Consider the following 18,103-nt stretch of genomic DNA (forward strand, 5'->3'; position numbering starts at 1 on the left):
GGCCCCTTTAGTTTTAATTAGTATTTTATCCATTTATACTTCTCCATGGCATCATGTTGGATCGTAAGGAATATTGCTTAGTTTTGAAACGGAAGGCGGCAAGGCTTTCCTAATGTGTATTAGGTACTTCTATTGACCATCTCATTATGAAGTTTGGTCCACACCAGATGACGAACTGATAGTCGATTCACGACCATCTTGCAACATGCTTGGTTCCAACCAAGACCGCGAACATGCTATCACCTCACCAACCATCTCGCCATGAAGCTCGATTTCGATCGAGCAATGAATAGATTCCTGAAGATCTGTCTTCCATCGGTTGTCTCACTGTGAGGCTCGACTCTTACAGAGCAACAAACAGACGATCATCGCACACATCACAATCGTCCCAATACGAAACTTAGTCTTGATTGGGCAACAAACGGATCATCCCTCAAGCCGATCGTAAGTGTCATTATTGTAAAAATCGTTAATAGAAAAATACTTTCATCTTACATCTTCTTCCTTTATTGTTTTCGTTGAACTATGACAGTGAATCACGCTGAAAAAAATAAGGCTTCAAGTTCATAGATTTAAGTTAATTGATACAAGACAAAAATAACTTATTTGAAATAATTAGCCTCATTTCCTTTCACAAATCACCTAAACAAAGCACAATATTGGTGGTTGGCCGATAGTACTCTGGATCCTGTATCCAGTCTTCAGTATGTCCGTCTGGGTGAAGGGGATACCAACAATTCAATCCACCCTTAAGTTAGACACACTCTAGCATGCCTCGTACATCTTACTCACACACATGCATCTAATCTAGGTCCTTGCTCACACATGTAGCATAATATAATTGAATTGAGAGCGAGGCCATGATTAGAAATAATATAGAGGGCAATAATCACCCTCCATATTATTTCTCTTGGTATGACCCACTTGAATCATGAATGAGACTGAATTTTAGGTTACAAGCCTAAAATTTGACATGACATTTAATGATTGGAGTTGAATTTTTAAAATCATTGCAATATCAGCATAAAAGCTAATGTCTTTTTAAGCCCATGGCAATAAGAGAGCCTCTCTCTCTCTCTCTCTCTCTCTCATTATAGTCTAAATTAAGAATTTTCAATTTATTAAACGTCACCTAAGTGAAGTGAGAGGAGCTGAAAAAAGACCTATATTTTTAGCAAACGTTAATTTAAGCTGTTCATAATTTAAAATTTCCAGACTGTATGATTCATACAAGTGCTGAAAGTGAAAGTAAGTTATATCAGAGGAACCAAAATCTTTAATTTCAATTGGCTGCTTCATTGCATTGTAAAATCAAAAACCTGCTCGAATTTTATTGGTAAAAAAACCATTTTCTACAGTAAATGGTTTCGTGATTCTAGGTGGATGCAGAGCCTTCTCATCCCATTGCCAACACACATGACATGATAACATAGAACATGTGGCCGAGATCTGAGCTTTTCAACTGGCTGTAAAAAGGGGTGATCTCGTGCCTTTTTTTTTAAAAAAAAAGGCGGTTTCAACGGCTCAGGTGGGCCACTTAAACTGACAGTTAAGGAAAAAAAAAAATTTCTATTCGTCCACTTGTCTAGTGTGCTGTGGCCGACTTGAGGGGGAGCGGATTGGCTGTTACCCGAGTCACACTCGGTGGGTGTTATCCTAACCGTGTGGGGGCCACGTTGATGTTTTTTTCTTACATCGGTGCTGTCCATCTGTTTTTCCTTCTCATTTTAGGATAGTATCCCGAAACTTGAAACAGTGATGAATTACCATTAAAAACTTTCTTAGGCCCACAAAAGTTTTGGGTCAAGCTGAAATTTGTATTTTTCCCTTCACCCATGTCTTCTTGACATTATCAACAGGTTGGATCGCAAGTAAACATTACGAAAAACTTACAATGGGCCCTTTGGAATTTTTAATGGTGAGGCACTTAATAACTACTGTTTCCTGTGGTGTGTTCAACCTGAGACGTAGATCTGCTTAAATTTTAGGATCAATAACTAAAATGGGCTGGAGAAACGAATGGACGGCGTGGATATATAACACATCATCAAGGTGGGCCCCACAGTGAGGGCTACCCGGGTTACACCTAACCGCTACGAGTGACTGAGCATAGACGAGCAGAGCTCCCGCACGCATCTAATATCCCAAAAATCTTTTACGTGCGACTTGTGCTGATTTCTATGGTTTTATCGCCCGCTGCTGGGCACTTCAATCCGGGCGCCGATTAGATAATGACAAGGTCAGTAGCCAAATCGCTACTAAGTGACGTCACCAAACTCTGTGAACCCCACCACGATGCATGTGTTGTATCCACACCGTTAATCCATTTGGAGATATATTTTTATGGTATAAGCAAAAAAAAAAAAGAGATAGATCTAAAGTTCAAGCAGACCCCACCATAGAAAACAGTGGGGACAGTGACATCCACTGTTCAAAACTTCTCAGGGGACATAGAAGTTTCCGATTAAGTTGATAATTTTTTTTTTTCACTTCATCTATCTCTATGTTAACTTATGAATAGGTTGGATCTAAAAAAATACATCATGGTGGGCCCTATAAATGTTTCAACGTTGTGTGTGACTGATCCCACGGTTTTCTGTGATGGGTCAACTTGAACTTTAGATCTATCTAGTTGTTTTTCTCGTGCAATAAAACGATCTCTAAAAATGGTTGGACGGTATGGATACAACACATGCATTATGGTGGGGTCCACAGAGACGTCACTTCAGTAGCGATTTGGCTACTGACAAGGTCAGTATCCAATCAATCCCGTTGGGGGAGGTACACCAGCCCCAAAAGGGGGCATAAGGCAACTCATGCACATGCCATCTACTGTGTAACTATATTAATCATATGAAAGATCCAGTCCGTCCATCAGTTGCGTCCTACCATATAGATTTTATGAACAAGAAAAAGGGCTGTTCGACTTGTTATATGGGCCATGGGGCTGGAAACAAATGAACGTCTTGGGAAAACATCGCCCAGTTCTTCTATTGTTCATTTATTTCTTAATCTATAGCCAATATGGTCAACAGATGAACCTAATCTTCAGTGAAGAACTATTAAACGGTGGTATTCACATGATGGACGGTTTGGATCTCGCATACGCATGCGAAATTTGCACACTCGGCGGTGTGTGGAGTAGGAGATGCCTTATACCTCTGCCAGTGGGATTATCAAACGTCCTGTGGTAATATGTCTTCTTAAAACAAATAAATGGTTGAGATTCATTGACGGGCTCTTCCCGGAACACGTGTCAGATATCTGGGCTGACGACACACATTTCAGAGATCAGAGCCACTCATCACGCAGGGAACCAATGCTCCAAATTCAACGTGCATGTGTGGATAATTTGATCCGTGACACGTGTGCAGTCCGCCCTGAACTCCGTCATGTGTTCTGGACGCGGTTTAACTAGTACCCCCAACACCAGCCAGCTAGCGGTTGTCAAAGCTGTGTGGGCCCCACTACGATGTATCTGTTTTATCCACGCCGTCCATCCATTTCTCCAGCTCATTTTAGGGCTTGAGCCCGAAAATGAGTTAGATCTAAATCTCAGGTGTACCATACCACAAGAAAAAGTGGAGATTGAACGCTTATCGTTGAAAACATTTTGGGGGCCACGGAAGTTCTGGATAAAGCTGATATTTGTATTTTCCCTTCATCAAGGTTTGTGTGACCATTACAGTGGGCCCTGGGAGGTTTTTAATGGTGGAAATTCAGTCAACACTGTTTTTCAGTAATGTGATCCACCTAAAAATTAGATTTACCTCATTTTTGGACTCGTGCCCTAAAATGAGTTGAAAAAATGGATGGACAGTATGGATGAAATAGATACATCATAGTGGGACCCACATAACTTTGACATCATATGTGGGGCCACGTGTTCCACGTCATATGTGGGGCCCTCGTGTTGTGATCACTAGCCAATCCGCGTCCCACGTGTTCCACGTCATATGTGGGGCCCTCGTCAAATAACGACCGGAAATAAAAATACGCACCACAAAATGACCTCGACAAGAAACTGAACTGATGCGAACATATATACCCCGAATGGGAAAATCGAGGCTTCGGAATGCCCTCGAAAATGTCACGCCAGTTCATCACATCACAACCGTTCAATCCCTCCCCTCCCAATCATGGAATGCAGTCCCCATCTCTCCACTTTCAAACAAGCTCTACAAACCCCATAAACACCGTCTCATCTTCTCTATAAAAGCTCTAATCATTGATTATCATCCCTAATCCTCTTCTAAGCAATTGTCTTCCTTTCTCACTTCTTGGGGTGGGCCATGGCCGTATCAACGACCAATATTCAAGAGATCTTGGAAAAACCACAAGGGGAAGCGGAGGACTTGAAGGAGTTGGAAACGCCCGACGTGCACGACGTCGGGGAACGGATCAAACAGACCAAGGCTGCTTACAAGGTATTCGCGAGGCTCGAAGATCGGCCCACCCACTTAGAGATCGTGCTGTGGTACATCTACAGCCTATGTTCCCAATTCATCCACGCCGTCCTTCTTCCCATCATTTTCCCACTCATCATCAGCCAGATGGTGGATGCTCCACCGCAGCCTCATCAAGGGTGGGACCTATCCTTCAGAGGTTTATCTTGTAGACCACAGGAAATGAAATTGTGAGTTTTTTTTTTTCTCCTCCCCCCTTCGTTGGACAATGGCCGTTGAAATTAAGATGCATCAGATGGTGAACTAGGGTCCTGATGTGCGCATTTGTTACAAATGGGGCTCTGGTCATTGATCTAGACTGGCCCCGGAATGGATGGGATCGACCCAAAAATGTCCAAGATTAAAGAAAAAAGATATCGTAGCCGTTCATCTTTGACCTTTTCTCTGTATTTGTGAGCCATTGGATTGTGGTGTCCATCCACGGTGGGTCACCGTGGGCCCCACTTGTATGTTTGCTGCAAGGGGATGCTATTCATGTCACCATGTATCGGACAGTAAGCTTGCATATTTGGGTGGTCTTGATTTGATTATTGCATGCCACGTGCATGGCAGATGCGCAAGTGAGGATGGTCCACCACACGTATCCTCAATGCCGTATCATTCACCCCGAGAGAGTATAACAATCCATGCGCATATGCATAACCATGTTACATGTGGTCCATATTCATCTCAATCCAAACCGTTGTCCCATTTGTAAAAGATTATCCTAACCGTTTGGTGTCGGGAAAAAACATAAAAAAAGACACACACATGTCCGTGACCAACGAACCATGACTCGGATCCTCCAATCAGTCCAACTCTCGGCCTCCAACGAGTCTGTTTGGCGCGCCCGCCCATTCCTGGATTAAACCTTCCCATCCCTTCCAATGCTTTAAACTAAACATGTCCCAGGCATATTCAAACGGATTAGGGTGGATTGAATGGGATTTAAAGGTAATGATGGTATTGCTAGTGGATTGTCTTAAGATCCCGGGGATTGCTATATCCCGAGATCAGATCCATGCGCATATGCATAACCATGTTACATGTGGTCCATATTCATCTCAATCCAAACCGTTGTCCCATTTGTAAAAGATTATCCTAACCGTTTGGTGTCGGGAAAAAAATAAAAAAAGACACACACATGTCCGTGACCAACGAACCATGACTCGGATCCTCCAATCAGTCCAACTCTCGGCCTCCAACGTAGCCATAGATGTACTGAAAGTTAAATATTAACTATTTTAATTGTTTGGTCGGTTTTCCCAAGTTTTTAAAATAATTTGTTTTAGACGGTGAGGCAGGGAATACCACCAAATAAGTTACTTTTTAATTTATTTTAATTCATTAGTTACTTTTTTACACTTAATTTATTTGGTAAGCCATAAGCATAGTTATAAGAGTAACTTCTTACTAAAAACTAGTTATTTCACTCGAGTTCTATTATTTTTTTCTCAATTAAATAGGTCAAAGGAGACTCTTTCTAACAGAGCACATGACAGAGTGTCCCCACCTTTGGATGATCCCGCATGGGCTCACATGATAGATGGTCCATGTTCAAGGTCTAACTCCCATAAATAGTTCACACCGATGGTAGGTTGTGCATGATGGCTAGTGGACATTGAAGTGGGGCAAAAAAAAATGATGGATGGCCTATAGTGAGATGGGCCCCAAATGATGGACAGTCTACATTAAGGGTTGTGCCTTAATAATGAATGGCCTACATCCAAGGTAAGCCTGACTTGATGGACGACCCATATTGAAGATGGAGCTCACATGATGGATGATCCACGAAATGGATAATGGATATTGAAATAAACCTCACGTGATGGACAATAATATTGATGTTAGGCTCCAGGTCATAGATGACCAACATTAAATGTAAGCCCTACATAAGGGATGATGCACATTAAAAGTCAGCCTCTAATAATGAATGGTTCACATCCAAGGTGAGCAGCCCATATCGAACATGCAGCCCACACAATGAACAATTCATATCAAAGATTGGGCCCACATGATTGATGGAATATGAGAGTGGACCAAGTAAACTTGAAGGATAGATAAGGTTGAAAATAAAACATGCTTTTCTACTTTTTAACCGTCAAATATTTTAATTATCAAATAAGCTTATTTACCTAATACATAGAAATTAAGATAAGCTACTTAAGGCAATCCAAACATCCCTGGGCAAGTAATTATTTTTAAAAAAGAATAATTTCAATTTTTACATTTTTTTTCCGCTGCCCCTAATCCCACATTTCACTTATAAAAGCCCGTCAAGATCACATATAAAATGGAAAATCGAAAGAATGTTAATTATATGCCAGTGCAGAGCCATACACTCTCACACATGTGCTATCACTACACATAAATTCCAGATCAAATTCATTTAACAATTAGTTATATAAATGGATTAAAAAAACTTCAGTCAAGCGTTTTAGAGCCATACATGCCTGATGGATTGGATTTGAGACCTATGCGCGGCGATGGCAAATGTGTGGCCCACAGCACTCTAAGACTAATGCAATAACTGTGTGATATCCACTGTCCATTAGAGTGTAAGTCCAAAAAACTAGGTAGATTCTATAATGGAGTGGGCCACACCGCACAAAATAGCGGGGATTTAAAGATCACCATCGAAACCTTCAAAGAAAAATTGTCTTTTTCCGTGATGTGAACTTTTCACATGAGCAACAAAAAACAGACAATTCCAAAGAATTATTTATAGAGAGAGCAACGCCAAACAAGACCCTAGCCATCCACTAATTCCGAGAACTTTGCTGAGTGACACGTTGAAAAACAAAGGCGTGAATCCCCAGGAATGGAGAACCGTGGCCCAACCCAAGAGATTTCACTACATTGACAGGAGCTTTTAAAAATTCACAAACAAATCCTTCAGGTAATCTGAGTAATTAACATTAGATAAATGGGCATTATTGCAGGTATGAAGCTGTAACTCATCGCTCCATAGGTGTGAAAAATTCAAAATTCTCTCCCCTCATTTGGGCCTCCGTTTCATGGGCCGCTGGGGTATTCCTCTCCGCCCCAATCCTCGCCAGCACCGCCTTCCACCTCGACCACGGCCACAGCCAAAGCCTCATCTCCGGCGGAGCCACCGTAATCGGCGCACTCTTCTGCCTCCCCGCCGGATTCTTCAAATCCGCGTGGCTCTTCGCGCCATACACCGCCGTGATCGTCGCAGCCAGCAACGTCGCCGCCGCGGGCCACACCCGCCACCTGGGGCTCATGGTCCGCGGCTTCACCGGCACCCGACTCGGGAAGCTCGACTTCCCGGCACGCCGGGCCATCATCAGCTGGCTGTCCCTCTACGGCACCGCAGCCGGCGCGTTGGGGTCCACCATCATCGTAGCATTCACATACCGCATGCTCCGGCGCTCCGACAAGCTCCTCAGCCTCTGGATCGTCTCGATCTTCTGCGGCCTCAAGTGGCTCGTGGGAGCCGCCCACGCCTTCGGCGGGTCCCGCTCGGGCCCACTCCCGGACGAGGACGCGCCCAATTCTTCCAATTGGGCCCACACGTTCCAGATATTCAAGTATCCGCACGCGGCCGGGAGCGTCGTCGGAGTCTTGTTCTCGTCCTTCGCAACGATGTGCATTTTCACGGCCGGCATGCTCTACGTCGTCGGCGGGATTTGCGTCAAACCCGTCTTTTTTCTCTCCCTATGGATAATCTATTTCATTTTCCCTCTGTTTTCGCTCCCGATACTCCACCTGTTACAGCTGACCATACGTGCCGACGCGTTACGGATGCAGCTATTCGGGTTGTTTATATCGGCCTTTACGTCCGGCACGGGCTTCTTCTTCCGAAACAGCAATTGGCAACAGCACCAAATCCTAATCCTCGTGATCCTGCAGAGCATGGCCGCGGGCGTGGTGCATGCGTTCGGGCGCGTGCTGCTGCTGGACTGCGCACCACCTGGTCGGGAGGGATCCTTCTCGGTCTGGTACGTGTGGGTGAAGGCCGCGGGCACGTGTGCAGGGTTCGCCGTGGCTTCGGCCCTTCCCGGCGATGTGGCGACGTCATTCGGTGTCGCTTTCTGTGCTGTCATCGTCGGCGTTGTTATTTTGATTTTTGGGAATATTAGTAATTTCGGTGGGGCTGTGGCCGCCGGTCACGTGAAGGAGCAGGTGAGTGAGGTGGCGTCGCCCGTGCATGGGCTGGATAAGAGCGGCGAGTGGAAGGACGTTGTTCACACGTTGGAGGAAAGAGAAAGAGCACAGCACGTGTAGTCTGTAGAGGCTTGCGTGATGTATGTCTAACGTCTCTCCAACCTTGCACTGGTGGTCGGTCGGAATTCCTGCGCACATTCGAGTATCGTTAAGTGGGGGAAATGTGCGGAGGGATGCCCGCCAAGATGTGCGGTGTGGAGCTCTCGTGCATCGTTGGGGTATTATCATTTAATTATTTCTCGCATTAAATTTTGTTTTGAGAAAACTGGCTTGTATTTTGGTTGAGTGATGGAAATAGAAATGATGTCATTGGGTGATATCCACCGTCCGATGCATGCATCTCATCAGAACCTTTGATCTGATGTGCTGCAGCCCAAAAATAACAGAGATTTTACCGGCTTATGATGTGGCCATCCGTAGGCCACAAGTCATGTTATGCGGGGTACCACTACAATCTGTAGATGTGGTGGTACCCACGGGTGTACATTGAGCCGAACCGAGTTGAGCTGGCCTCAGCTCGATCTAAGCTCAACTCGGTCCTCGAGCCTGTCTAGCTAGCTTGGCTCAATTTGATTAGCAGCTTAGGTCAACTTGAGATGAGTTCAAACTGAGATTGAGCTGAGTTCGCCATTACGGTATTTTCACAAACACTGAATTACACCTTAAAAATCTCACTGTATTTGAGATAGTAGCAATAATTTTACAGGTATGTTATTAAACACCTTCTAAGCAACATAAAAATTAAGAAAAAAAAGGTTTTAGTTTCAAATATATACATTCCTTGCCATCAGCCACACTTCTTCAAGTCATTTCATCGAACACTTGGTGAGCAACATCAATATCAAGGTAACTAAGTCATCAAACTCGTTCGATCCGAGTTCGATTCGAGCTGGGTTCGATCTAAGTCAAGTCAAGTTGGAGCAGCTTAAACTCAACTCAAACTCATTTTCAAGCTCAAAAAATCGGCTGGACTCAACTCAATCTCAGCTTCAAACCAAGCCAAATCGAGCTTTTTCGAGTTGAGTCGGGCAAGCTAACCAAGCTCGGTTCATGAACACCTCTGGTACCTGGCTACTGTGGGGCCCACTTAATGTTGCCATTCAATCTACTTCTTGCATCCTGGTAAGGCCCTCTTATTCACTGTAAAAGCCAAGATTCATTGGGTTAGAACATTAAGTGGGCTTCTGATGTTTGATTTTTGGTTCATCCGGTGTACAAGATATGTAGAAGCAGAATGTGCTAACGTGTCAACAAGGTGCAGTGTCCAGGCCGTCCACCCGGTGGGTCCAACAATTTATAAATGTTCTGAGTCAAAATAAATTTAGCTCACTCAGCAGGTGAGTCACGATGCTTGAAACAGGTGAACGGTTTAGAAAACTTCATCCAAAGTTTTTCTCAGCTATGCATTTGTTTCGAAAACTGTGGTCCACCTAATAAGAAGACCAATCGTTTTTCTTGGGCCAGGACATCTGAGCAGTGGTACTCTTGGACGCCGATTGCATCCTATCACCACCCGTCTCTATCTGGGAACGGGCAGAAGCTTTGAGTGGCTACCTTTATGTATGGGTCTTATCCACACTGTTTATAAATTTTTTCATATCATTTTGAGGCATAATACAAAAAATAGGCAGATCCAAGGCTCAAAGATCCATGGCTCAAGTGGACCGCACCACAGGAAGCGGCAATGATAATGATTCTCATCGTTGAAACTTTTCTAAGGCTCACCGTGATGTTTATTTCCCATCCAACCTATTCATGGAGTTACATGGACTTGGATGAAGAGAAAACACAAATATCATTTCCATCCAAAATTTCCATGGCCCCAGGGAGTTTTCAACGGTAAGAGTTTAATCCCCATTGTATAGACCTGTTTGGCTAGACCGATCCCACGGTATCAGGAGGGATGGGATTGCAATATCCTGGGATATGCATGACGAGCCAAACAGACCCGGTTAGCTTGTCCCAGGATATAAGTAATCCCATAGATCTTAAAACAATCCACTGACATCACCATCATTGAAATCAGATTGCGTACTGAGTTACTAAGTACGCTTTTATCATACTGAGTAAACTCAGTTGGGCGTACTATGAATGTATTCCATTTATCCAATCCATCCATCCGTTATTTCATCTAATCTTAGACGTTGACCCAAAAATTGAAGTATATTCAAAGCTCAAGTCGACCATACCACGGGAAGCAGTGAGAATAATGATTTTGACCGTTGAAACCTTTCTAATGCCCAAAGTGATCTTTATTTGTCATCCAACATGTTCATAAGATCACAAAGATCTGGATGAAGTGAAAAAAATAATATCAGATTGATCCAAAACTTCTGTGGCCCCTAGAAATTTTCAATGGTAGACACTCAATTCTCACTATTTCCTGTGGTGTGGTCCACTTGATTTTTGGATATACTTTATTTTTAGAATTGAGAATTGAAATTAACTATTAAAATGGATGGGTGTGGTGGATCAAATACAATTCCATGGATCTTAAGACAATCCACTAACATCACCATTATTACCTTAAAATTAATCTCATCGCTTGGTTGGACTGATTGGAAGGTAAAATCCAAGGATATGCCGGGCATGCCAAGCAAACCCAATGAACTTATCATGGGATATAGCAATCTCATGGATCTTAAACCAATCCATTAAAACCACCATCATTACCTTAAAATCCATCCCATCCCTCTTAATCCGGTGCGATTCGTCTGGCCAAACAAGCCCTAAAATGATACGAAAAAATGGATGGATCGGTGTGGATAAGACCCATCCATAACGGTGGCTATTCAAAGCTGCTGGCCGTTCCCAGCTGGAGAGGGTTGGGGGTTAGGACGCAATCGGCGTACGGTACTCTTCTGATGGATGGAGGAAACGGATTGGCTACTCCCCCTGACACCAGCCCCGGAGCTGGTGGTTGGTGCTCTGTGGGCCTCACCATGATGTATGTGTTTCATCCATTTTAAAATGTCATTTTATGTTTTTATCCGAAAAATAAGAGGGATATAAATCTCAAATGTATCACACCACAGGAAAAAAATAGTGATTGGATATCCATCATTTAAATCCTCCTAAGGCCTGATGTACTGTTTATTTGAAATCCAATCCGTTTATTAGGCCATAAAGACCCAGATGAAGGGATAAAACAAATATCAACTTGATCCAATACTTTTATGGCCCCCAAAAAGCTTTTAACGGTCGAAGTTCATTCAACACTGTTTCCTGTAATGTAGTCCACTTGAGATTGAGATATTCCTCATTTTTCTTGTATTATCATAAATTGATCTATAAAAATAGATAGACAGAATGGATGAAACACATACATCATGATGGGCCCACAGAACACCGACCACCAGCTCCGGGGCTGGTGTCAGGGGGAGTAGCCAATCCGTTTCCGCTGGAGTGAATCTCGGACAAATGTGCCAGGCTGGCAGATGTTTGTCGTTTACACGCGTGTGGGAGCAAAGCTCGAGTATTGAGAAGCGGACCATATTCAACGCACTTTGTGTCCTCACTAAAAAGAAATCTGCACACGTGACACACGTGGATGAGATTTCAACTGTTTATCATGTGGACCGTACCACTAGCCAACGAATCACGCGTGCTGGATGACCCAAGCCATCTCATTGTTATCAGCTAAAAAGAAAGGTGACTCGCCACATACAGGCAGTGTACCGCAGCTTGTGGTACCGTACAATCACTCCGGCCAAACTTGCCGTTTCTGTAGTAAATCAGCACCGAGAAAACAATAGACTTAACATGAAAATCACCTGATAGAAAAAACAGACCGGTCCGATCATCAGGTAGGCCACTTCATTGGAGCCAATGGATAACCAACGGTCTGAATTAAGATACTGGTATGAGCCACCTAGTTAGCAGATCAGCTTGATTTTCAATAAAGAGAATCATCATGGTGGGGCCCACCATTTGCATGGTAATGATTTCCTTCATGAGTGGTATGATGGCAGGAAAGATAGTACAGTACCGCAAGCAATGGTACACCGTAGGTGATCAGTTCTCGATAGAAAAGGGACATAAAAAAAGAGTCTTGCTTTAGCCGTCCATTTATTTATTGCCGAGGGATATTCATTCATGTGACTAAGATCCTGCAAGAAATCGTCCTGACGTGGATTTCTACGATAATTCCACCTTTACGTCTGTACAGTGGCAACGCTTTGATCTTGTCCTAAGGATCACAAAGGTGGGCATTCTCTTCCCTACTCCTGCTTTGCATTTGAAGACCCAAATCGCCTACAACGCCTGTTTCACACATGGTGTGAAACACCCATGCTATGTGGGCCCACCATGTTGGACATGTAAGGCTACTCCATCCCATGGACACAAGAAAATAATGCATATGATTTATCACCGCAGTTCATCCATTTTATTAGAACATTTTAAGACACGAACTAAAAACTATGAGTACTCTAAAACTTAAGTACGCCGCTTTAAAAAACAATGATCCAAAAGACATCCACCATTAAAAGTTATTTCCTTGTTGAGTCAAGGCTCATATGCATGTTGGATTATTATATATAAATAAAGGAAAAATACAAATATTAGCTTAATAAATAAAAAAAAGACTCCCACATCCCCTAAAAGTTTTCAACCACTGGTCTTCAAATCTTACTATTTCCTCCCACATGATTTACATGAGCTCTGGATTTACCTTATTTTTCTACTTGTGTCCTAAAATGAGCCTATGAAAGTAGGGGTGCACGTTGAGCCGAGCCGAGTTGAACTGCCCTTAGCTTAACTCGGCTTGGCTCAGTCCTCAAGCCTAATTAGCCAACTTGGCTCGGTTCAGTCAGCATCTCGGGCCAGCTTAAGTTGAGGGCACCATTGAGTCTTTTCCACAAACACTTGAACTGGACTACACTTTCAAAATCCCTCTATATGTAAAACAAAAGCAATGATTCTACAAGTATTTTATCAAACACATTCTAAGCAACCTAAAGACTAAGAAAAACTAAGAAAAAAAAGGATATTTTTTTCATGTACATACCTTCGTCGCCACTGGCCACACTTCGTCGAGTCATTTCGATTCGAGCTGGATTCAAGTCGAGCTGGGCCTACTCAAACTCATTTTTGAGCTCAAAAAATCAACTCAACTCGGCTTGAACTCAACTTCTGAGTCAAATCAAACTTTTTTGAGTCTAGCCGAGCCAGCTCAGTTCATGTACTCCCCTATGTGGAGGGATAGACCGTGTTGATTAGCCACATGCATTTAGATGGGCTCTACAAGTTTTTTTTTTGTCCCACCCCTAGTTTCGAGAGAGAGTAGGTTCTGTCAATGCAACGTTGGGATTGGTTATCGAAATTACAAGAAGTAAATAATTATTATTTATTTTAAATATTTACACACAGCCAATTGAAAAATCAAATGATCCCTTTTATATTGATGGGAGCATTATAAAATTTCTAAAAACAAACTTCAAAGTTCACGTGGTGCGGCTTTCCCGTTAGTTTGATTTTTGTATTCTCCATCCATCAGATGATACTCTTTGTTTGCATAGAAGCAATATAAAATTTCTCGAAAAACCTTAGAAGTTCACGTGGTGTAACTATCCTGTCAGTTTGATCTCTGGATCTTCCATTCCCGTGAGTTACACATGGTGGACGTCGTGAAGAAAGATAACGCCATGTTAGCCACATACACAAACCTGTGATTGGCATTCCATCCTATCGTTAGCTGTGGTGTGGTCCATCTGAGTTGTGGGCCTGGTGAGTTTTTGCCCCACAGCTGTTACATGTACAACGTGGTGGGCCCTGCAAAGCCTGTAAAACAAGGGACGTGGATTTCCTGCCAAAGCCTTTTACAGAAAGTTCCTGTGCTTCCTGGGGTCCACCACAAAGTTTTTGTAAAATCCAACCCGTCCATGCGTTTTTTCAGATCATTTAGGGATACTAGATTAAAATTTAGATGGATCCAAAATTCAAGTGGACCGCATGAGAGGAAAGAGTGGAGATTCAGTGACCACCGTTTAAACATATGTATGGCCACTAATTTTTATTATAAGGTTAATAGTTTTGTGTTTTCACTTCATCCACTGGGAATGAACTTCTAAAGAGTTTAGACGGTATATAAACATCGAGATGGAGCCTAGGAAGTTTTTAATGGTGGAAAACTCTTTCTTCAGTTTTCATTCTCGTATGGGCGCTTGAGTTTTCGATCCACTTCATTTTCTGTCTCATGACTTAAAAAGATCAGAAAAAACGGATGGACGGGGTGAATTTTTCAGAAACATCATGGTGGGCCCCACTTAGCATCCCAGCACAAGGTGGCTCCACCATGGTCCGGTTCTTCCATTCATCAGATGGCTATGATGATCATCATAGCCATCTGATTTGGGGACATCTGCAGTCCATGGTGGGCCCCTGCTATCAAATTTGGTTTCAGTGCGGCCGTCTATTTTGCGGGCTGTAATCGGTAGTTGGTGGACCGTGAACAAAAATATATCTGAATCCGACACTCCACGAACGCGTGTGCAATCTCTAGGCCGTTCATTTGGCGCTTCTGCCACATGTCTCTGATTGAAAAATCAGGTTGGTTCAATCATCAGGGGGACTTCACATGTATGAAAAAGATGAACGGCTGTAAAATGTTTCTCAATGTGGTCCATGATTAACATAAATGTGCCCCACTTGATGACCACAGTGACCTGATTTCTAACTAAAGAAACAGGCGTGTGGGCCACTTGATTAATGGCCCGGTCACGCATGCACACAAGTGAGAATGCCAATGACTAGGATTGCATGTTGACCCTGCCAGCACGCACATCGCCACTGCTTCGTGCTGCGTGGCCATTTATGGGTTTTATTCACACTTAAGTCATTTGTTTTACCAGCTTAGGGCTTGAGTGGTAAACTCATAAGAGTTTCAACACGAGGTCAGGGGTTTGAGCAGCTATTGTGGGGGTGAGTCCCCCATGTGTAGGGGATGTTTGAGTAGAATTGTACATGAGTCGTGCTTGGCACAGCTTGACTCGGCTTGACTACTGATTGACCCCAACTTGAACTCGACTTGGCTCCGTCCCAAAGCCTGATTGGCCAGCTCGGCTCGGTTTGATCTGCAACTCAGGCTAATTTGAGCCGAGTTTGAACTTATGCGGCATTTTCTCAAACACATGGAGTGCACCTTCAATTTCTCACAGTATGCAAAACAACAATAACAATTTACAAGTATTTCATCAAACACTCAATAAGTAGCATCAATTTTATCATGTAATGTTTTTTTAATGATTTGTTTCATATCCATACCTTCCTCGCCGCCAATTGATTTTGCGAAGAATGTATGCACCTGAAACAACTTCGTTGAGTCATTTCATCAAACACTTGGTGAGCAACATCAATATCAAAATAATTGAGTTACTAAATTGGTTCGATCTGAGTTCGATTCAAGTTGAGGTTTGATCCAAGTCGATTCAAGCTTGGACAAGATCTAACTCAGCTCAATTTTTTTTTAAACTCAAAAAATCAACTCGACTCAGCTCAAACTCAATTTCAAACTGAGTCGAGTTGAGCGAGTTAACTGAGCCAATTCGGTTCATGTACAATTCTATGTTTGAGTGTGTGTGAAAAAAGGGCATGAGTTCAAAAATAATGCAGACCTAAGTGCTAAATTGACCAAACCACTAAAAAACCATAAGTAGTGATTAAATGCCCACTATTACAAGTTACCATCCAACCTCTTGATTAGGTCAAATAGACTGAGGTGAAGGAAAAGTACAAATTAGCTTGATTCGGAGGTTGGATGGTAACTTTTAATGGTGGGCGTTTAATCACTACTTATAATTTTTTATGTTTTGGTCAATTTAACATCTACATCATTTTTGGACTCATGTCCTTTTTATCACACACACTCAAACATAGAATTGTAAAGGACTTTTGTAGCCTTAAGAAGTTTTTAATAAAGACCTTTCAATCACCATCATCTTTTGTTGTGTGATCCACCTGAGATTTCAATATACTTTATTTTTTGGTCCATGTTCTAAAGCAAGGTGATAAATGAATGAATGGTATGAATAAAACACATACATCATGGTGAGGCCACTGAGCACTACAGTAGCCATGTCAGTACTAGAAGGGTTGGTAAGCAATCCCGGCATTAGCACCACAAAAAGTATTGAATCAAGTTGATATATGATGTTTTTCTTCATCTAGGTTTGTGCAACCTAATCAACTGGTTGGATGGCAAGCATTGGAGTGGACCTTAAGAAGTTTTCACTCATGGGCGTTCAATTACCACTGTTGCCTTTGGTGTGGTCTACTTGAGATTTGAATATCTCATTTTTTTTAAGCTCATGCCTTCAAATCATGAGCCCGCAGGATAGACCGACAGCATGCAGAAAACACATCCATCATGGTGCGGCCAATATAGCACTAACTAGTGGGACTTAGATGCTCTTTTTGCACGTGAAAGAGCATAACGCAATCTGTTCAGATGCCACACTATCGGAGCAGGACTCGGATGGTCTTTCTCCACGTGAAATGCTGACATTAGGTTTGTTACATTATTGCCAAGCGTACCAACCCATTGCATGTGTATAACAAGAGCCGTTCACATGAAATAAGTTTTAATTTCATGTCATTAGTTTAGGTTACATTATTGCCAAGCGTACCAACCCATTGCATGTGTATAACAAGAGCCGTTCACATGAAATAAGTTTTAATTTCATGTCATTAGTTTAGGTTTGAAGGGAAAAAAAAAATCATAAATGGACCACACCGGAAATAATAGTCTAAAATTAATGAACAATATTAATGTCATTCCAGCTCACAAAGAGCTCTTTAAAAACTAAAAGAGAGATTCTCTTTAAAAATTAAAAAAATAACATATTATAAATTACAGTTGTTCGGTTAAAATGAATGAATCAAATTAAACAAAGAGTAGGCTAATTTATGTTTTAATGAGACCTACAACCTCTTATTTGAAAAGTCATTTTATTTTCCAAGGTAAGCTACTGCTGTACGAGAAGCAATTGATGTAATAACCTTAGGAAAAAAAACGCTTAAAGTTTAGAAAGGATGAAAAACCTTGATTCCGCTTTACCTTATGGCCATTATCATATACACCCTCAATTAGGCCCACCATGAATGTATGTGATTTATCCGTGTCATCCATGTTTTTCTAGTTCATTTAAGGGTTTAGCCCAAAATCAAAGCATATCCAAAGCTCAAGTTGACCACACCACTGGACACGGTGGCCAATAGTAATGTTTATTTGCCATCCAATCAATTCATAAGATCACACAGATGTCAATAAAGGAAAAACACAAATATCAACTTCATATTCATAAATCACACATCAGTAAAGGGAAAACACAAATATCAGCTTCATCTAAAACTTTAACGGCCCCTAAGAATTTTCAACCATATATGTTCAATTCACACTGTTTCCTATAGCGTGGCCTACTTGTGCTCTGAATAGGCTTATATTTTGGGCCTAAAATTATTCATAAAAT

Source organism: Magnolia sinica, chromosome 18 (assembly GCF_029962835.1).
Source record: "Magnolia sinica isolate HGM2019 chromosome 18, MsV1, whole genome shotgun sequence".
In the NCBI taxonomy this organism is placed as follows: Eukaryota; Viridiplantae; Streptophyta; class Magnoliopsida; order Magnoliales; family Magnoliaceae; genus Magnolia; species Magnolia sinica.